Source organism: Chelonia mydas, chromosome 2 (assembly GCF_015237465.2).
Source record: "Chelonia mydas isolate rCheMyd1 chromosome 2, rCheMyd1.pri.v2, whole genome shotgun sequence".
In the NCBI taxonomy this organism is placed as follows: Eukaryota; Metazoa; Chordata; order Testudines; family Cheloniidae; genus Chelonia; species Chelonia mydas.
Window position 1 is genome coordinate 137,389,514 of NC_057850.1, and position 23,170 is coordinate 137,412,683.

The window sequence follows — 23,170 nt, forward strand, 5'->3', positions numbered from 1 at the left end:
AGGCGGGAGCCTGGGGAGCGTCTGTGTGTGTGTGTGTGTGTGTGTGTGTGTGTGTGTGTGTGTGAGAGAGAGAGAGAGCGTAACTGTAATTCCCGGCGTGTCTGCAACAAAGAGATACGTGTCCCGAGTAGAGGCCAGCAACACTCACACCTACGCCTATGCACACACTACAACAGTGCGCACGCACATGCAAACACATATGCACGTGCGTGAACACCCACTATTCAAGTCTAGCCTACTGTATTGGCGTGGACACAAGCGTTTCCGAAAGAAGCAGATAGCTTCGTGTGTGGCTCAGACGCATGCTCCTCTCCACACACAGAGAGTGTTACCTCAACGGGAATAAGGCAACGCTTCAGAAAGGAAAACTTTCGAAATGGTAAAGGGGAGATAAAAGGAAAGCCCCTTTTCTCAAAAGGTGCAGACTCGACTCCCTCCTGTAGCTGTCGCCAGTGGATTAACTCACAGTAAGGGTGTCCCTCCCTCCTTGTGTAACGTAAATAAAATAAAGAGAAGACAAGGTGATATGGTGCAAACAAAGGTAAGTGTATTCAGGGTAAAGGTACAGAAAATTGGGAGAAATGGGGGTGGGGGGGGAGAAGAAATACAAACCTAACCAATACAATGAAACAGTGACTGGCTTTAGGAGCTTGAAGCTCAGACCCGCAAAACCTCCCTTGGTGTTCAGAAAAATAATAAATGAAACCCCGATACAGAATCCTCTCCTACTATATTCAGGCACAGCGGATGCTATGCACCGACGCGAGGCCCAGGGCCTTCAACTCTCTGGCTGATTGGGAGCCTTTAAGGAGGACCACTGGGGAGTCCTGACAACTGGTGGACTTTGTCACAGGCAGGGAGACCCTCTGGGATGATGGACACCAGGAAAGCTGCAGGATTCCCTCACAGGTAAGATGGTTTCGCTGTGGCGGGAATGATGATGATGACAGGCCCCTCCTTCCTCTGTCTCGCTTCAGGATAGATGATGTTCTTCTCGCTAACTCTGGAACGTTGGGAAGACCCAACCGTGCGCACGCTGCCGCTGGAATGGACAGCCCCGCGCAGGCGCTGAGCAAGATCTTATATAATCTTTCAAGTGGGAAAAGTTCTGATGGAATAGAGTGCTGGGGGTTAGTTTTGGCAGGAAAAACTGGTTCTGTCCGGTTTGAGCCAGGGAGCTCCAGTGTCTAAGCTGTAAACAAATTTGCTTACAAAGATGGAGTCCAGGGGTCACAGATGATATACTCCGTATTGGATTTCATTAGAGCCAGTGATTTACATAACCTTTATCTTATATACATTATTAAAACAATAATTAAACACATTTAAACAATACTAACACAACATTTTTTTCTAACAAGAGAAATGTGCACATAAGAACGGCCATACTGGGGGTCAGACCAAAGGTCCATCTAGCCCAGTATCCTGTCTTCCAACAGTGGCCAGTGCCAGGTGCCCCAGAAGGAATGAACAGAACAGCTAATCATAAAGTGATCCATCCCCTGTTGCCCATTCCCAGCTTCTGGCAAACAGAGGCTAGTGATACCATCCCTGCCCGTCCTGGCTAAAGGCCATTGATGGCCCTATCCTCCATGAATTTATCTAGTTCTTTTTTTAACTCTGTTTAGGCGTGGCCTTCACAACATCCTCTGGCAAGGAGTTCCACAGGTTGACTGTGCGTTGTATGAAGAAAATACTTCCTTTTGTTTGTTTTAAACCTGCTGCCTATTAAATTCATTTGGTGTCCCTTAGTTCTTGTGTTATGAGGAGTAAATAACACTTCCTTATTTACTTTCTCCCCACCTGTCATGATTTTATGGCTCTCTATCATATCCCCCTCTTAATCATCTCTTTTCCAAGCTGAAAAGTCCCAGTCTTATTAATTTCTCCTCATATGGAAGGCATTCCATACTCCTGATCATTTTTGTTGCCCCTTTCTGAACCTTTTCAAATTCCAGTATATCCTTTTTGAGATGAGGTGACCACATCTGCAAGCAATATTCAAGATATGGGCGTACCATGGATTTACATAGAGGCAATATGATATTTTCTGTCTTATTATCTATCCCTTTCTTAATGACACCCAACATTCTGTTCGCTTTTTTGACTGCCGCTGCACATTGAGTGAATTTTTTCAGAGAACTATCCACAATGACTCCAAGATCTCTTTCTTGAGTGGTAACAGCTAATTTAGACCCCATCATTTTATATGTATAGTTGGGATTATGTTTTCCAATGTGCATTAGTTTGCATTTATCAACATGCACAAAAAACATACCCAGATTCACAAGGACTTGTAGAGGTGCTCACATGCACACTTCTGCACAGTCACAATGATAAACATGCAGACAAATGCACAAGCACACACACACACATGCACACATGAATGCACACAAACATATGTATGCACACACACCCACATAAAAGTGTACATATGCCACGTGCATAATCACAGATGAGTACATACATGCACAGATGAAGACAAGCACAGAAATACAAAAAGGGATACATGCATACATACAAATACACATACATAAGAACACGCAAAGATACATTGCATAGAACATCCTCCAACATACACACCTTGTACTCTCTTTGCTTCATAGAAGACTTTGAAAATTGGACACTTGATGATTTCACGTGGAATAAAAACAGCTTTAAGGAATTTAAACAAAATTCAGACATCATACTTTATGACTCAGGAGGTATATAAACTGTTGCTCTTGACAACAACTAAAATTCAGAGAGTATGAAAAGAACAAAATACTAGCAGAAACAACATTATCTGGACCCAGTGAAACATTACATAGATAACTAAAGTAGCCAACCCTTGAGATGAGAATACACTATAACTGTACATGTGTCCAAGCGTATGGTTGTGCCATAAGAGAAGGCTACTCACCCTGTGCAGTAACTGGTTCTTCAAGAATTAAGGTTTCCAGGAGTCCAGTTTTCAACCAGAATGCCCTGTCAAAAAGGGACCCTGGTGGCTCCGGTCAGCACTGCTGACCGGGTTATTAAAAGTCCAGTCGGCGGCGCAGCGGGGCTAAGGCAGGCTCCCTGCCCGCCCTAGCTCCGCGCAGCTGCGGGAAGCAGATGGCATGTCTCTGCGGCCCCTAGGAGCAGGGGCGATCAGGGAAGCTCTGCACTCTGTCCTTGCCTGAGCACTGGTTCCGCAGCTTCCATTGGCCTGGAACCACGGCAGCCATGCCAGCTGCTTAGGAGCAGCACAGAGCTAGGGCAGGCAGGGAGCCTGCCTTAGCCCCGCTGCGCTGCGGACTGGGAATTGCCTGAGCTAAGCACTACCAGGCTGAAGCCTGAACCCCAAACCTCCTGCCCCAGGTCAGAGCCCCCTCCCGCATCCTAATTCCCTCCCAGACCCCGCACCCCATGCCCCCACCCAAAACCCAATCCCCTGATTCAGATCAGAGCCCCCTCTCGCACCCAAACTCCCTCCTGGAGCCCACACCCCGAACCCACTCCCGCACCCCAACCTCTTGCCCCAGCCCTGAGCCCCCTCCCGCATTCTAAACTCCTCGGCCCCAGCCCAGAGCCCCCTCTTACACCCCAAACCCCTTATCTCCAGCCCCATCCCAGAGCCCGCATCCCCAGCTGGAGCCGTCACCCTCTCCCACATACCAACCCTTTTCCCCAGCCCATGAAAGTGAATGAGGGTGGGGGAGAGCGAGTGACGGAGGGAGGGGTCCCGGAGGGAGGGGGCAGGGCTTCAGAGAAAGGGTGGGGCAGGGGGCGGGGCAGGGGTGTTTGATTTTGGGCAATAAGAACATTGGCAACCGTATTCAAGGTGTGTGTCCTCGTGAGTGCTCCACCGAGGTGAATATGTGCTCTATGCGCCTCAGATCAGAGATTTTAGGTAGCCGTGTCTATTCAGTCTGCACATGTGCTCCATGCAGCCTCGTGCTCTGCACTGTGTCTGTATAGAGTTGCATGGGTGAACTGCCTTCTGTTTCTTCTCTGACGCAAAACTCCATGGCAAAGAACTCTGAAGCAGAGGGGAGGAGGGTGAGTAGTAGAGTACCCACAGGGGGACACATCTCAAAGGAATGCAGTTACTGCACAATGTGACAAACCTTCACTTCTTTGAGTAATGTCCCTATGGGTGCTCCACTCTAGGTAATCACTGAGCAGTACTCTCTATGGAGGTGTGGGGCTTTGGAGTCAAGTCCAAAACTGAAGACAGTACAATAGAGCCAAACACTGTATCTGAGGCTGAGGCCTGAGTAACTGCATAGTGTTCAGAAAAAGTAGGAATGGAGATCCAGGTTGCAGCTCTACATATGTCCGTGACAGGAACATTCTTAAGAAAGGCTACTGAAGGGTGTGTTAACACTCTAGAAGGAGGTTGAAGGTCATGAGACTGATAGCAATAGATAATGCAGCCAGATATCCATCTAGAAAGTCTTTGCTTGGAAATTCGAGATCCCTTAATTCCAGGGTTTAAATTCTGATAGAGTATTTCCCAGAGCCCTCTATGCCCTTTTCCCCCCCTACACTGCCCTCCCCTGGCAACATGCTATGAAAACTCCAGGAGGGTTGCAAATATTTACCAGAGCTCTGCTCCGGACAGCTCCAGCTGAATTTAAGCCCTGGTCTGATCCCATACTGCAGCTTCTGTGACTAGGCAGGGGTTTTGGATGAAGGAGCCTTTAGTGGTATCAAATATAATTGTCCAGAGAGCATCACCTCATGGTCCTGATCTGGAGTCCTTGAGCTAAATGGGAGATTTTGCATGTGGATTGTGTTAGAAATACTTCCAAAGATTTAGGTTCAGGCATGAGATTAATTCAGGAGTAAATATCCAAATAATAATAAATAACACATACTTCTAGGGATCCTTTCATGTGCAGGAGCTCACAGCATTTTACAATAGTTAATTAAGACTCATAATCCCAGGAGGAAGGGAAATATTGATATCCTCAGTGGTGAAGAAACTAAAGCACCAAGAAGTGGAGTGTGTTGCGTAAGGTCATAAAACAAATCTTTCAATGTCAGGAATAGATCCAGGCCAAGAGGCTTTCACTCCAGAGCTCTGACCACCAACCCATGCTGCCTCCTCTTATCTATATATAACAATTTTGTAGATATTAATATACATGTTATTTCAAAACTTCAGTGTCTGTGAAGAACATAGATCCTATGATGTAATGATTCAGTAAAGCACAAAGGAGTCAAATATAACAAAAATTAGAATTATCCTTTCACTTTCTTCCAATTGCTAAATCCAACTCAGCAGCATTTTTTAATAATAACTGCTGGAGTGTCATATGAGACATTTACATATCCCAGAATCTGGATGAGCTTCTTATGTGCTTGACCTCAGTGGTGTCATTCAACCTTCCAAATTGTGGAAGTGATTTTGGGGCGATCGGTGGGCACACCCAACCATCAAGTCATCTGTTATTTTGTACTGCTGAGTTTAATATTCCATATCCTCAACTACCATCTATGGTCACTTAAAAGAAAGCTTGATGAATGGCCTAGTCCAATTTATAAAATGCCATTTGTATATTTCATCCTAAAAATGACAAGAGGGATTGCAAGTTGTGGAGAGAACAGCCTAGATATTTAAGAAGGTCAAAGGGACTGTTGAAATGTTAAATGTGATCTGAAGCAAAATCTTTCACATATATTGATTTCATGGCTAAAACCTCTTGAGGGAAAAGAATTTGAAACATTCATGAAAGATGCTGCTTTAAAAAAGAAAAAGAAAGAAAAAGAAAGAAAAGGTAGAATTTAGAGGTAACATGAGGTCCAATATGAGGCCTTGATCCTGCAACTGGATCCAAATGGATGGAACCCTCTGGCCACACAGGGCCCAATGGGTATACCCGTTCACTCCTCAGGATCTGATTGTCGGAGCTGGGCCTCAGATGACATGCTTTTTGAACAAGTGCCTTGTCTCTCCCATTTGTTCTGTAAAGTGCCTAGCATAGTTTTGGTTGCTAAAAAAATAATAAGAATTTAGAATACATTTCTAGAAAGATATTATAACCTTCTTTGAGTTTAACCCATATTCTGTTAGTAAGTCTTCTTCCTCTTACCTGGGAGGAAGTAGACTTGTTGTTTAGTTAGGATGTTTGTGTAATGTTTATTCCTCAGGTTAAAGTGTATCCTTGTGTTGGTTACCATGGAATACTGCACTTACGCTTATAGGTGCTAATCCACAGTACTATATAACAGATAAAAGCTCGGTCTCCTAAACTTATTTGAAGTTTAGGATATTGGTTATACCAGAGAGAAAAGATTTTTAAACTAGACTGGACAAAAGCACTGGAGGAAATACCATAGGGAACAATATGTCTTTGCTCATGGGGATAGACTGGATGACCCACTATATCTTTCTTAACTCTAATTTGTATGATTTATTTGCTATGAAACCTGTTTTTACCAGACACTTACCAGATACCTGAGGCCTTCCTGCCCGCAGCTGCTTCTGCTGTTTTCTCAGTCTGTTTAAATTCATATCTTGCACACCTGATGCCTCCCCTCTCTTAGATACTTTTCTTTGGCCCTTCCCCAATTCTGGTCTCGGTCCTCAGGTTCCGATATATTTAATAAAGATAGGATGAGAGGAAGATAGTAAATATACAAACCACAGTGGGAGAAAAAACATCCTGCCTAAGTCAGGTCAAATTTTGCTGGACTGTTTTTAGGGAATGGAATATGATTGCCTTTTTTTTTTTTAAGGTGCATTCTATTGTAAGTTATATGCACTTCACCAGTGTTATTTTTTCTAGCAATTAGGGGAAAATAAATGACATATAGGGGGAATTCAAATGCCTCCTCATTCCTTGAGAGTCTATCCAGAAAGTGAGAATGTTGAATTCTGTCCAAACGTTGTTTCCTGCTCTGAGTTGGAAAGGGGAGTAGTAGGGGGAGGGATGCAATGTAACATTAAATTGCTGCTTCGGATTAACAGCAGCTTTTTTAAGAATGATTTCACAAGATGGCTTTGAATGGAATTGAACCTCTGCAGCCCAAATCAATGTAGCAATCCACTGATGAAAGAACTACTTTTAAAGCTGTTTCATATAGTAGATAAAAGTAATATGATTTGGATGATGGACAGGGCTTAAATCCTCATAAAGTATTTCCCAGAGGTCCGTCCCCCTCCACCCCACATCCTATAAAAACTCCAGGGGGGCTGAAAATATTTACTGGAGCTTTGCTCCAGATAGCTCCTGCTGAATTTAAGCCCTGCTCAGTTCTGTCCGCAAAGGAAAGAAACAATCTGGGAGGTTTCCTAAAGGGCTTAGTCCTGTCTAGGTAAAAGGCTAATGCCCTTCTGACACTGAGTGTATGTCATGCTGCATCTCCCTTATCCAGGTGTGGTTCAGGGAAGAAAACTGGGCGGTGAATAGGTTGGTTTATGTGGAAGTACAAGGATGCCTTTGGTAGGACCTTGGGGTACAGTTGCAACATGACCTTATCCTTAAAAAAATACCATGAAGGGGGGATATGCCATCAGACCCCCTATCTCTCCAACTCTTTGAGCTGAGAAATAATGTCTACGAGAAAGGCTGTTTTCATAGACAAGTTTAGAAGGGAGCAGGTAGCCATAAGTTCAAAGGAAGACATAATAAGGCATCTAAGTGCCAAGATGAGGTCCCAAAATGGAGTAGGGAATCTGATTTGTGGAAAGCGGTTCCCCAATCTCTAGAGAAACCTCATCACTGTAGGATGAGGGAACATGGAAAAACCCTCCAACATAGGATGGAAGGCCGTAATAGTTGCCAAGTGTACTCTAACAGAGTCTAGGGACATCCTTGACATTTTTAGCTCTAAGATGTAATCTAGTATATCTGACAGCAGAGAGGATGTAGATGAACAATGTCTTAGGTCACACGAGCGACTGAATCTCCTCCACATTTGCAGGTACTTATTATAGGTGGATTGTTTCCTACTATGTAATAGCACTCTCCTAACATCCTCACAACAGGTTGTTTCTAACTCTGCAAACCGTGAATCAGCCATGCCTTGAGCCAAAGAACCTCGAGGTTGGGGTGAAGAATTTCACCGGCATCTGGAGAGAGAAGATGGGGGATGGTTTGTGTCAGCGTTCCCTCTCCATCTGAACTCTGGGGTGCAGATGTGGGGATCCGCATGAAAGACCCCCTAAGCCCTTCACCCCCTTTCCTCGGGAGGCTTGAGAATGATATCCTCACCAATTGGTAAAATGTGAGCACAGACCAAACCCCTTAGGTTTTAGGACACTGAAAATCAATCAGGTTCTTAAAAGAAGAATTTTATTTAAAAAAAGTAAAAGAATTACATCTGCAGGATGGAAGATACTTTTTACAGGGTAATAAAAAAATTTAAAACACAGAGGATTCCCCTCTAGGATCAGCTTCAAAGTTACAAAAAAACCAGGAATAAAACTCACTCTTAGCATAGGGAAAATTCACAAGCTAAAACAAAAGATAATCTAATGCATTTGCTTGCCATTACTTACAATTTTTGTAATCTTAGATGCTCATTTCAGGTATGTTTTCAGGAGATATATTTCCTGCCTGGTCTCTCTCTCCCCGTCCAGAGAGGGAAAAAGCAAAGAGAGTACAAACAAATCCTCCCCACCCCAGATTTGAAAGTATCTTCTTTCATCATTGGCCCTTTTGGTCAGGTGCAAACTAGGTTATTTGAGCTTCTTACCTCTTACAGGTAAAGATTCAGTACAGCTACCCAGGAGGGATTTTATGCTACCCTTAGCTGTATGTTTATGACAGTTTGAAGGGGATTGGTTAACAAACAGTAAGCAGGGTGGACCATGAGAAAGGCATCTGCAAGGAAGTGGCAACCCAGTCCACCTCTCGAACAGAACTGGTCAGACTTCTTGTTCTTGGCTGTGGCGAACAGGTCTATCTCCTGTGGCGAACAGGACTCTCCAACATCGAATATGTGGTGGAGTGTAATGGAATCTATTTCCAATTTGTGATCCTGTGAAAAGTGCCTTGCTAAGGGCATCTGCTGTGATGTTTTGCGCGCCCAGAATGTAAACTACTGAGATTATCTGATTTCCAGTGCACCAATTCCAGAGCCTCACTGCTTCGTTATAGAGCGTGGGTGATCTTGCTCCCCCTTAACAGCTGATATAAAACATGCATGGCATGTTGTCTATCATGAAATTCATGTATTTGCCCCAATCAATGGAAGAAAATGGAGACAGGCATTTCTGACTGTGACCAGTGCCTAGAATGGACCACACTGAGAATTAGCACAAGAAACAGGGCAGAGTGCAAGAAACAGGGCAGGCACACCCCAGAAACTGGTGGTTTATTTTATAATTAGATTCACCAAACCAGTAATGAAAGAGCTTCTGTAGCACCACACTGGTTAACAAGAAGCCAGATATAGTCCCCTTTAGGCATTCCAGCCTTTGGTTCCCATCCAGACAAACAGGTATAATATAGTGAGAGGTTACAGAAAACCCAATTCACCAAATGTGAGCTTCACCAATCCCAAAGGATCAGACAATTACCCCCAGGTCACATAGCCGTGTTAGTCTGTATTCGCAAAAAGAAAAGGAGTACTTGTGGCACCTTAGAGACTAACCAATTTATTTGAGCATAAGCTTTCGTGAGCTACAGCTCACTTCATCGAATGCATCCGATGAAGTGAGCTGTAGCTCACGAAAGCTTATGCTCAAATAAATTGGTTAGTCTCTAAGGTGCCACAAGTACTCCTTTTCTTTTTGCAACATAGATACAGTGCTCCTGTCAGATAATAATTTCTAATACCTATATAAAGAAAGAAAATTAAATAAATATTAGACCCACTCAGCTCTAATACTAACATGTTCTGTCATCTTGTGTCAATTCACTTAAGGGACACTGGTTAGGTTTAAAAATCTAATGTATATTCTTACTTTGTTACTAACTCTTGAATACAACAATTAAAACAATTGTAGAAAAATCTAGATTATTTTCTATCACCTTTTTGAAGTTCATCAAGCTTGGAATAGATCAGTGGTTCCCAAACTGGGGTTCACAAAATGTTACAGGGGGTTCTCGGGAAAAAAATTCCCTAATGGCGGACAGAGCTGTCCCTAGGGACCCCGGGCAGGAGCCCGGAGCCCCTGGACTTCCAAGAGCAATGCAGATCAAAGCAAGCATATCTAGCAGACTGAGAAGATTTAAACTTCAAGACTCCTTATAAGAAATGGAAAGGGAGGTGGATATTTTTTGCTGTTTTTAAAATTAAATAGGCAGCTAGTATTGTTTTTAAAATTATTATGAAGAACAAGTTTAAGCTTTGTTGTAACATGCGTTGTTTGCCTGGACTGCTCAAGACCTGAATGCTTGTTCAGGAGGAACTCTGAGTTGGTGTCTTAAATTTAGTACCTTCATGCTGTTTCACATCTGATACTTCTTGATGAAACATAGGAGCCTTGTCTTATAACAGGCTTATTCAAAGTGATACAAGCTACAAAAGTGAGATCTTGGAAGAGTGTTGCCATTTTCATAATGTAATAAAAATACTGTAATGATAAATAATAATTGTGTGTTATAAGCATAAAAACAAATTTTATTTTTCCAAGATCACTGTTTTTATAATTTATACTCAGGTAAAGGAGAAAATCCCTGGAAATATTCATTTTGATGAGGGGGTTTTTGAGACTTGACATTTTAGTGAAAGGGGTTCACAGGTTGTTAAAGTTTGGGAACCACTGGAATAGATCATTTAACTTTTGGAAATATCCTATTAGGGCAAGGCCCTGTGAGTTTATACTGCACCTGCCTGGGGCTCTAGGGGTTTTACCCCACTACTAGACTAGAAAATTACTTTAAACAGTAGTAAAACTGACATTTTCAAGTGATTTTCATAGTACTCCCAACCCCAAATGTTCAAAAATCAAGTATTAGGCTCACCAGAAATAATGAGATTGTATAAAAATAATAGATTTGGTGTTTTTTTTAATTTACATTCTGCTTTTTGAGCCTTGAAGGTGCATTGGGGTCACATTTTGAAGCTTTCTTCACAGCCATGAGGGCTAGAAACTTCATTTTTTTTTCAGAATGAAGGCTGAAATTATCACATATCACTTGACTCCAGGAGCTGGGGCTTTAAGGAAAACAATAGATATCATGAGACTTCTGACAAAATCATGAGAGTTGGCAACACTGCTTTAACGTCTGTTTAAAGGCTAGTTACTTTCTAGAAGGGTCTTAAACACAACACTGCAGTGTTTGAGTTGCAATTCTCAAAGGAGAATATTTTAAACCAAACACCAAGAAATTTCCATGTTTCAAAGTTGGGGGAAAACATTGAGACTTTTGAGGTATATCAGAACCACTGCAGGCAGGAAAGGAAAATAAACAGGCACAGGAGCTCTGGACAGGTATTCCTCTTGAAAAAAAGTTGGAAGGTCCAATCTTCTAGTCCTTAATCAAGTAAAACTTCTATTGCAATCAGTGCCTCCACCCACAGATATTAACATCACAGTGAACATGTGATAACATGTGTGGTCACTAACTATACACTTCATACTTAAATATCTGAGCCATCTTATCCGGAGTTACACATTATACGCATTGGCTCAGGGACAACATTTTCTGGCATATTCTGAACAGTGCTGAGCACACAGATGGTGCCCAGTGAATAACACAAATCATCACAATAATCGTCGACTTTATGGACGCTATGGATGCAGTTTCTGTTCTTTGTTCTGGAATTGGCCTGAATGTGGCTGAAACACTAAGAATTTGATGTATAAACACATCTGATACTTATATAACACTTTCTCGTTCCTTCCTTTTCTCAAACTCAGAACAAAAAATGACAAAACAAAATGGTTTTCAGTTAAAATCTAAAATTGCACAGCAGGCATTGCTGTACAACTCAGCCTGGGGCAGAACTTGCCACCTATTGGTGGTTAAGTGCTCTCCGCTCATCTGACTCATTCTCTTTCTTTCTTCATCCTTCCTTACCTCTGTGCTGCTTTTCATACTCTTAACCATGACATCCTTCCCAATCGCCTGGGACCAATTGTTGGAGTCTCAGAGAACTGGCCTTAGTTTTGCTCCCATCCATCAGAGTCCTCTTTTTTGCAGCATGCAGCAGAGAGAAAGGCTGGTCCAGTACATAAGGGAACTAGCCCTGAAAGACCTGGGTTCTACTCCCGCCCCCACGCCCCCAGACTTCCTGTATGACCTCAGGTCAGCGCCTTAGGGACAGAGTTTCACAGGTATTTAGGTACCCAAAGATGCAGCTAGGCATCTAGTGGGGTTTACAAAGAACCTAACCTTCTAGGCGCTTTTGAAAATTCCCCTACGTGCCTAAATACCTTTGAAAATCTGGCCTTTAGTTTGTGTGTCCCTCAGTGCCCCATCTGTAGAATGGGGATAACAGCCCTGCTCTACCTCACCGAGGGTGGCTGTGATGTGAGATGCTCAGATTCTATGGTGATGGGGCCACATAAATACCATAGGCAGAGTGGAACTTCTCTATACCACTGTTAGCCCTTCCCTGTGTTTTGGCCCCTTCTTTTTACTTATGCCCCTCACATCTCCCTCTTTTCTGAATGTAACTTTGGCTCAAAGGGCTTGGCTGTATTTCTTTTGGGTCCCCTGTGTTCTCTCTTCACCCCCACCCGCAGAGGGATTCCTGTTTTACAGGTTCATGTAAGGACTTTCAGATCCTTAATTTAATTACCATCCTTTTCTTATCTTAATCACCCTGCCTCTGTTTGTAAACAAAACACTGACTCCCTGCCATAGGGACAGGAGCTGGGAGAAGCACTTCTCTGCAGAACTCACATTCCACACTAATGCAGGTAAGAGCTCCTGTATGAAACTCAGGGGGGTGGTGGCAGCCCCCCTTTACCCTTCCTAATTGGCACCATTGTGCATCTGCTATTCAGCTTCCTGGGTTCATCAGTAATATCTCTGAAGTCCAGGGAGGTTACTGATGAACCCAGGAAGCTGATTAGCACATACCGCCTTCTCAACTACCCCGGAACCTGCATGGGGTATAATAAAGCAAAAACTTCCCCCCGCCAAACCCACAACTGGGTGTCCGGAGTCGGCATCATTATACTCACCAGCCTATTATACCCACCGCCCATGACCCTCCTGTTGTTCCTATATTCCTGATTTTAAGCCCAGCCCCCACTCTACCCCAAAATGGTCCCTGAGTGAGATGCAGCTGTAAATTAAGGATTTTATTGATTTCAGTGACCCATTATAGAATGGATTATTAAGGAGCTATCATTGTGCCCTTGTGTCTGTGCATTTCTTGACCAGCATGCAGGCAGCAAAGGGCCAGGGGCCACATGGACTGAAGGAAATAGTCTGGAAGAATAACAGTAAAAATCTCATTCCATGGGTAAGTTAGTGATAGAAAAGCAAGGGAGGTGTCATCTGATTTGTGAAATTTATCTGATGGTGTTATCAGATTTGTAAAATTTCAATAGTGTCACTCTCTGCAGCATAGGATGGGGGATGACTCGCTGTCTCCTGGTCTCCCAGCTCCAGGTCCTCCAGTGGGTGGAAATTTTGATAGTACAATGTTGTCGGAAATGGGTTGAATCATAGAATATTAGGGTTAGAAGAGACCTCAGGAGGTTATCTAGTCCAATCCCCTGCTCAAAGCAGGACCAACACCAACTAAATCATCCCAGCCAAGGCTTTGTCAAGCTGTGTCTTAAAAACCTCTAAGGATGGAGATTCCACCACCTCCGTAGGTAACCCATTCCAGTGCTTCACCACCCTCCTAATGAAATAGTTTTCAGTGTGGTAGCCATGTTAGTCTATATCAGCAAAAACAACAAGGAGTCCTTGTGGCACCTTAGAGACTAACAAATTTATTTGGGCATAAGCTTTTGTGGGCTAGAACCCACTTCATCAGATGCATGGAGTGGAAAATACTGGAGCAGGTATAAATACATGAAAGGATGGGGGTTGCCTTACCAAGTATGAGGTCAGAACCTAAACCTAATTTCCCCAATACTAATTTATCCCTACTGTTACTCACACCTTCTTGTCAACTGTATGTAATGGGCCACTCTTATTACCACGTCAAAAGTTATTTTTCCTCCCTTGGTATCCTGCTGTTAATTCATTTATCTCATTAAACTGACCTCATCCGGGACCTCCCTTGATCGCCACGAATTTTCAAAAATAATGGCCCATGGCTCTGCAATCACATCAGCCAACTGCCTCAGCACCGTTGGATGCATTAGATTTGGGACATGGATTTGTGCGCATCCAGCTTTTTAAAATAGTCCTTAACCTGTTCTTCACCACTGAGGGCTGCTCACCTCCTCCCCATACTATGTTGCGCAGTGCAGCAGTCTGGGAGCTGACCTTGCCTGTGAAGACCGAGGCAAAAAAAGCATTGAGTACTTCAGCTTTTTCCACATCACCTATTGCCTCCCCTATTCAGTAAGGGTCCCACACTTTCCTTGACCACCTTCTTGTTGCTAACATACCTGTAGAAACCCTTCTTGTTACCCTTCACATCCCTTGCTAGCTGCAACTCCAGTTGTGTCTTGGCCTTCCTGATTACACCCCTGCATGCTCTAGCAATATTTTTATACTCCTTCTTAGTTATCTGTCAAATTTCTACTTCTTGTAAGCTTCCTTTTTCAGTTTAAGCTCACCGAAGATTTCACTGTTAAGCCAAGCTGGTTGCCTGCCATATTTGCTATTCTTTCTGCACTTTGGGATGATTTGTTCCTGCACCCTTGATAAGGCTTCTTTAAAATACAGCCAGCTCTCCTGGACTCCTTGCCCCCTCATATTAGCTTCCCAGGGGATCCTGCCCATCAGTTCCCTAAGGGAGTCTAAGTCTGCTTTTCTGAAGTCCAAGGTCCGTATTTTGCTACTCTTCTTTCTTCCTTTTGTGAGGATCCTGAACTCAACCATCTCATGGTCACTGCTGCCTAGGTTTCCACCCACTTCCACTTCCCCTACCAATTCTTCCCTGTTTGTAAGCAGCAGGTCAAAAGGAGCACGGCCCCTAGTCGGTTGCTCCAGCACTTGTACGAGGAAATTGTCCCCAATGCTCTCCAAAAACTTCCTGGATTGTCTGTGCATTGCTGTATTGCTCTCCCAGCAGATGTCAGGTGATTGAAGTCTGCCATTAGTACAAGGGCCTGTGATCTGGAAACTTCAGTTAGTTGTCCAAAGAAAGCCTCGTCTACCTCATCCTTCTGATCCAGTGGTCTATAGCACACGCCCACCATGACATCACCCTTGTTGCTCTCGCCCCTAAACTTAACCCAAAGACTCTCAACAAACTTTTCTCCAGTTTCAAACTGGAGCTCTGAACAATGATACCACTCTCTTACATACAATTTAACTCCTTCACCTTTCCTCCCTTACCTGTCCTTCCTGAACGGTTTATACCCAACCATGACAGTGCTCCAGTCGTGAACTGCCCCACGAAGTTTCTGTTATTCCAATCATGTCATAGTTCCTTGATTGTGCCAGGACTTCCAGTTCTTCCAGCTTGTTTCCCAGGCTTCTTGCGTTCGTGTACATGCACCTAAGATAATAAGCTGATTGCCCTATTTTCTCAGTATGAATCAGGCTTACTGTCTCATACCCTCCTCCTTGTGTTTCCTCTCGGTATCCCACTCCCCAACTTATCTCTGGGTTTAGGTCACCATCCGCCGGCGAACCTAGTTTAAAGCCCTCCTCACTAGGTTAGCAAGCCTGCCTGTGAAGATGCTCTTCCCTCTCTTCATTAGGTGGATCCCATCTCTTCATTCAAAAACCCTCTCTCTTACAAACTCAATGGTACCAAACGTGACAAACCTCAAACAATTATGTAGAGATATATTCAGTAAAATGTTTAAAAACCAACTTTTTAAAAGTATACTTAAACAGAGCCCTTACAGTGGTAAATTGTAGCCCTTGACTGACAGTACAGTGTTATCGGTTACTGCTCAGAACATGACACCCAATTAATTTTTTTAATGTTACAGGTTACTATAAATAGAAGAAGTGCTTCCAGTTGTAATATATGAACTCCAGCTGAGTCATACAATTTTCAGTAATAAAAACAGTATTTGTTTCTGTTGCTTTCACTTTTTGATGCAACACATTACAAACATTCTTGGTGTAGCACTCCATGTGATACACAATGTCATATGTGTGGGCATCTTTCGGGTCAGTGCCCCTATGGCAGTTTATATCATTATGTTCACCACTTTTACAAGAATATGATAAAGTTTGTGCAAAGTATGCCTTGTGTCATTTGAAAACTCATAATCTGCTGAACATTACTCTCCTGGTAAAATATGTTTATCAACGTTGTTTGTAGAATTATAAGTTTCTACTGTATAGCATTGCTGTAACATGTTCCAGAGTTAGAAAGACAGGCCCAAACCATTTCTTCAGAGACAGACACACTGGCACCCCCAGACAGGTATCCACAAAGTCAAGTGGGCTATTGCTTAGCTAAGCAACCATTCTCTGGCAGGGGGAAGGCGTGAACAAGAAATTTGCATTTAATCACAAGGACAGTTCAAACCTCATGTCCACAAGAGGCTGTTCGTCACCATGACTCAGCAAGGATGTTTCTAGCACAAGAAATTGCATTATGAAGAGGGGAGAAAAATGCTTGATCTCACTCTCCTTCTTCATCTCTGTCCATGACATCAATGACTCCCAAAGAACTGAATTTGGGGGACGGAGGGAGTCCTGACTGGGAGGCTTTTCAGCCAATACAGACTCCTGTAAGATTATGGTGAGAAAACCCTTTTGCTTTTAAGTTCACTTAGTTTGTTAAGTTAGGCATTTAGCGTGCAATTTATCTTTTTATTTTCTTTGTAACCAATTCTGACTTTTATGCCTTATTACTTGCAATCAGTTAAAAATCTATCTTTCTGTAGTGAATAAACTTGTTTTATTGTTTTTATCTAACCAGCGTGTTAGAATTAAAGTGTGGGAAACTTCATTTGGGATAACAAGGCTGATGCATATCATTTTCCATTGATGAAATAATCATAGAATCATAGAAGGTTAGGGTTGGAAGGGACCTCAGGAGGTCATCTAGTCCAACCCCCTGCTTGAAGCAGGACCAATCCCCAATTTTTGCCCCAGATCCCTAAATGGCCCCCTCAAGGATTGAACTCACAACCCTGAGTTTAGCAGGCCAATGCTCAAACCACTGAGCTATCCCTCCCCAAATGAACTTTATATGCGCTTGCATTGTCCAGGAGTGTGCTGGGCAGTACAAGATGCACATTTCTGGGGGAAAGTCTGGGACTAGAGAATCTGCTGGTGCTCTTTTGACGTGTAATTCATGAGTTGCTAGCTGGTAGCACTCACTACTCTGTGTCTGGGAGCAAGCTATATATGGAGACTAATGTGTTAACTGGCCAGGAGTGGCTGTTCACCAGTAAAGCAGTGTAAAAGGTATCCCAGGTTGGAGAACTGAGGGGACACAGCTATTCAGCAGCCCAGATTGTACCCTGAGTAATGTTACAGCAACCAATTAACTTTACTTTCCAGGCAACATTCTTGCTAAGAGTGACTGCTTCATACAGTTTCTCACATGTCTTATGTTGAAAGGGTGCTTAATCAATGTTTACTGCAAGACAAAGCAGATATTCTAAAAATACATGCAATGGAACCTAGTGTAAGGCGAGTCTCACCCACAACTGTCACTTGTCCCAGCAGCTTCAACTTTTTCCTGATGTTCAGTGTACTTCCTTTCTCCAGGTGTAGCGGAGCCAGAGTACACTGGGATTGGCATTCCAGCCACCTGGATGATGCCATTTGGTTCTCAAAATGGTGTCCTCCACACAGCATGACTTCATACTCATCTGTTGGCAGGGACATTCCAGTACTGTACAGTCCATTCAGGACTACACCACTGTTCCTCTCCAATCTTACCAAATTCAGTAAATGGGTGCACTTCTTATACCATGTAAGGAGTGTTGTGTTTAACCAGGTCCTCCATATGGTATTCTCCAGAGCTTCAGCTACTAGTTGACAATGTACATCTCCCCATTGATGCCTAAAAATGACAAAGACCAAAGTAAAACCAAGGATTTTTGTAATAATTATAATTACTCCCAAAGTAATTTAATTATGTTATGTAATGCCTGCTGTCTACAGATGTATTCCAGTAATTTCTGGCAGGATGCTGTTGTCTTAACCAGTGCCTCATTACAATTCTTTTGGCATCATAAACAAAACTGATAATTAGTACACGGAATTGCTTCTTTTTTTTTTTTGCCAAAGATGACAATCAATTGGAAGCCCTCCTTCCATTTATAGTAATAGGTAACACTAAAAAAATTATCAGGTATCATGTTCTGATAACACAGTACTGTCAATTGAGGGCTGCAATGTACCTTTTTGAGGGCTTTGTTTGACATGCATGTGTTAAAGTATCATTTTAAAAAGTTGATTTTTAAACATTTTATCGAATATATATCAATGTAAGGGGATTGTTGTCCCCTTACTAACATTCCATGGGGGTGTTGGGTTGGCTAGCTCTCAGTACTAAAAGGGGAAGGGTTGATGGGAAATCAGGACCCTGAGACTGACAGTCCCTAGGAACAATGGGGAGAGGCCAATGCTCCAGGTCAGCCTGATAGAGAGGGCGGGCAGGCTAATCAGGGAATCAGAAGGCCAGGGGGGTCCCGTCCTCCGTGTGAGCTGGAATTGCCTGGGTCAGAGAGTGGGGCCGAGCTAAGGAGAATACAGGGGCCCAAGCTGAGCTGGGGAGCAGAGCTGTGCCAGCCAGAGGGGCCAGAAAAGCAGCCCAGGAAGCAGGTTAAAGCTGGGAGAAGAGTCACAGAAGCAGCCCACAGAGCAGACCCTGTGCTGGGAGCAGAGCTGCAGCCACAGAGCCAGAGAAGCAGCCCAGGGAGCTGGAGGCAGAGCAGCAGCATCAGTGCTGAGGCAGAGTGGAGCCAGAGCTAGAACAGTGGACCTGGAGCAGTCTGGAGCAGGGTGCGGTGAGCAACTGGGGGGAGCCAAGGGGGGACCCTGGGCAAAGGGCTCAGCGCAGAAAGACACCCTCAGCCAAGGGTCCTTGCAGGCCAGACTGGGAGGGGGATCTTAACCCGACAGGGGGCTGATGCTGGGAAGGAGGGTCCTACCACCCAAAGCCCGGAGGTATGTGGCCACCATCACAGCAAGTGTCCAACCTACAGCATCCCTGCAGCACAGCCAGGGCCTGAGGAGACGGCCTGAGACGTACAAGGAACAGACTGAACTGCCCTGACCTCCAGAGATACTGTTTGTAATGTTCCCTGCCACAGAGCGGGGTGATGTTTTCCTTTAACCTTTCCCATTTTTCCTTATTCTTTTTAAAATTAATTGTTGATTAAATAACTTGTATTTGCTTTAAATTGTATGTAACGATCAGTGGGTCAGGAAAGTGCCCAGTGCAGAGAGAGTACCCCGGAGTGGGGACACCCTAGCCCCTGTCCTAGGTGACCACAGCAGGGTTGGGGGTCGAGCCGCCCAGGAATCTTGGGCTCAGCCTTGTCGGGGTTATAAGGACTCTGCCAGACGAGAGTGGAAGGGGAGTCCTCAAAGGCAGGGAGGCCTCTGGGTAAAGGAAGTGGGAGCGAGGACTCAGATCCTTTCGCTAGCCCACTTCACCGGGGTAGTGCAGAAGCCAGGAAAGTTCCCCACAATAGTGGGACCATTCCGCTGCTTACATCTACAAAATTGTTCTAGGTTGAAGTTCTGGCTCTGTAGATTTTTACAGATCAAATAACTCCTCCCTTACCTTTCTGTCACTAACTTGCCCATGGAATTACACATGTTCCCAGGCTGAAGGAAAGGGATGGATTTAGAAAGGTCCCTGTTGGGGATGGAAAAGTTGTAGAAAACTTATAGTTGGTTGTCTAAAGTTAGTAACAGCTGTCTTTTGTTCCTTGGAAGATTACACAGTTCCAGTGATTCCTTTGCCCCCACCCCACCCTGCTCCCCAATCCTACATTCCCTTACAAAAAGGAGCCATGCAGAAGGTAGGAGGGGTTGAGGTGGAGAGGGGTTTAGGTCCAGGAAACCAGAGAAAATGGGCATGGTAGAATGATCCAGTTTACCAGTTGGATAAACAGTGTCCCTTTGCTGCGGAGAGGTGAGGGGCTTGTGGTTCTCATCTGAAACTTCAGGGAACCAAATAAAGTTGTGGGGTGTCTTTTTCTTTCCCTGTCCATTCACCATTGATAGGAAGGCACAGGGCAGGATTTTCTGACAATGTTGTGGGTGCGGGTGGGAAAGGCAGTGTTCATAGTTCACTTCTCCCTTTATATGGAAACTCCATATGCTAGTGTGAAAGATTTATGTTACCAATCTGCCTGGGGCGTCAGGTAATCAGGCTGAGGCCACAGGATCTTTAGGGGAGGAGATGAAGAGCACACCAAGTGCCTGAATTTTAAAGTTTTATTAATAAAATAACAGCGGAGAGCACCAGGGAGGGTGGGGGGGGGGGTTCCTCATGTCACTCAGAGGAAGGAAGAAAGTGTTAGTGCCCCAAGCCCTAACCCACTTTCATACTCTCACCCGCACTACCCGAGGCTGGCCAAGCCTGGATGTAATATAAGAAGAGGGAGAGGGGTGGACGGGAGTTCTTGTCCTGTGCACGGGTCATCCAGGGTCCGCTGTTGATCTCCGATCTGCCTCAGCTCCCTAGAGGGTTTTTAAGGCCTGGGGTCTCTTGGGGGCATCTCCTTCAGGGACCTATGTTCCCCGTGCTCTTTGTACCAGTCCAAACCAGCCTTCTGAGGCTTCCTTGGTTTCCCCAAAACACGTTGGCTTCAGGGTCGTGAGACTGTTATATTCCCATTCGCTGACTTTCGCATTCTCACTAGTTTTGCACCCCCCTTTCAGGTCTGTTTGGTTCAGTTCTCCTTTCCCACAGGCTTTTGGCTGTTTAGCAGCAGGGAGCTTGTTTGTGTGTGCATTGGCCTTGAGCGGCAGTTTCACCCCTTATCTTCAAGCCTAGCTGAACTGTCGAGTTAACCCGTTCCTTTCTTTCTCCCTCCCTCTTCGGCCTTTTGTAACCTGCAAAGGAATCTTCCACTCCACACTCACACCTTTAACCCTTCCCAAAATGCTTTGCGATGCCTGCAACAGTATTACAACATACAATGCTGATTTGCCCAGAGGACCCCCACAGGACTGGAAAGCCACTTCTCTTTTCCATTCTGGTACCTTGAAAACTGCTATGTTCTCCAAATGTTGGGCAGCCTTTAAAGAAGAAATTCCTGGAAGGAACTGCCATTCCCCACCCTCACCCCTCTTGGGACACTATGAACATTTTAAATTTTCAAAAAACATTAGTACATGTATTTTATTGTAGTAGCCTCTGCCCCTTCCTTGGGGGCTGAAAAGATTGTCTGAGAACCAAGGATCATCTAACAGTCGCATTCCTAAAATGCTAAAAAGTATCAATATTGCGGCCTTCCACAGCAAATTTATGTTATGTTATTGCTTGGCATCTTCCAGAGGAAAAAAAATATATAATGCTACCCTGGTCTTTGAAATGGCAGGACCTTCTGATCCCGAGAAGGAAACCATTGTGCCAGGAGGGCAGAAGCAGCACCCCAGTGACAGCAGAGGCAGACGGTGAAGGACCCTGGAAGAGCTGCTCATTGCCATGGACAAGAGCTGCTGTGGCCACTGAATCTCTCTGTGAACCATCACCACATCTTTCTCCTCCTCTGGCTGCTGCTGAGATGGAGGACCCAAACCCTCTGAGTGACAGGGAGAAGCCTGCAGGACTCCCAGCACTACACCTTCCACCAGCACTTGAAACCCTTTGCAGGGGGATCCCCTGAGCATTCAGGAGGGGAACGATGAGTCTGCAGGAGTCCCTGAAACCCACCAACTGCCAACCCCTTCAAATGCCAGACAAGAGGCAGTTGTCCCCAAGAACAATTTTCCACAGTTGCTCCTCCCTTGTCATGGAGAGTGCGCAGGCAAGGAGATGGGTGCAGAGACATTAATATTTGGCTGTTGTTTACAGACTCAGTCCTGTTATGTTTTATTGGTTTACATTTCCTTTTAAAAATATTTCAATTACATGCTCCATATAGTATTTTAAATAAATGTTACACTTTCCTTGACTTGTGTGTGCCTCCCTCCCCCTTCCTGAGTATGATGAATGTAAGATGTTTTCAGTTCCAGGATTGGGTCCCACAATTCACAGAACACGAATAGGAATGTTCTAATGTATGATGTCTGGTGCCATCGTACTGCAAACCCTTCTCTGTCCATCTCACACCCACACTCCCCTCCCCAGTTAAAAAATATCTGAAGTCCCAAAGATACACAGAAAGGATGGGGAAAGTGCATCATTATGTGCTTAGAAAGCACTGGTAGTTTTAAAAGCAGCAGAACTCACAACACAGAAAATAGGTAGCTCTGGGTATGTCTACACAGCAAGTAGACACCCACAGCTGGCCCGTGCCAGTCGACTCGGGCTTGCAGGGCACATGCTTTGGGGTTGTTTCCCTGCTATGTAGATGTCTGAGCTTGGGCTGGAGCTCGGGCTCTAGGATCCTGTGAGGTCTTAACACAGTGGATATGCCCTTATATAATTGTCTGTAATGGGTGAACAGTCACAAGAATGAAGGGCTAGTGACCGTTGGCTATGGCAGAACAAAACACTCCTAAAGGTATGTAGCTCCACAAGAACGTGCCAATGTGCCCTAGTGCTTTTCCAGCAGGTGTACAGGGTGTGAATGTATCTCTCAGCCCAGGCAGATGTCACCCTCTACCTCTCTGCTCAGCCAACATGTGTGCACATATGGCATCCCTGATTTCCCTTGCCCACTGGGAATCAGGACCAGTGTGCACTGGGATCCTGCTGCCTGTACACAGTTTGTAAACCAGACTTGTCTTGTGTCCACTTGGGACAGAAGCACTCCCCCTCACAACGGTTATTGAGCGCACAGCATGCAACGATCATGCGAACGGTGTTGTCCATGTTGGCATCAAGATGGGTGCATAGGCAGTGCCCATGAGATTTTAACATACCAGATGTGCACTCCGTGACCCTTCTGCAGCAACTGAGTTTTAATTGAATTCTCTTTTTTCAGTGTCATTGATGTCCAGGTCTGGTTTCATGAGCTAAGTTAGGAGCAGGAATGCGGGGTCTGCCGAAATAACAGTTGGCACAGAGACATCGTAGTGAACCATATCGTTTCTGGGGAACAAAGTCCTTTCTTCCCCCT

The 23,170-nt window shown here is 44.5% G+C and overlaps 1 long non-coding RNA gene across 1 annotated transcript; it reads left to right on the forward strand.

The window, feature by feature from the left end:
• Positions 1 to 35: 35 nt before the first annotated feature.
• On the forward strand, positions 36 to 22,058 carry LOC114021086. The gene is made up of 3 exons (XR_003565756.3): positions 36 to 541; positions 739 to 909; positions 21,485 to 22,058. It is a non-coding gene; the product is annotated as an uncharacterized LOC114021086 (long non-coding RNA).
• Positions 22,059 to 23,170: the final 1,112 nt, after the last annotated feature.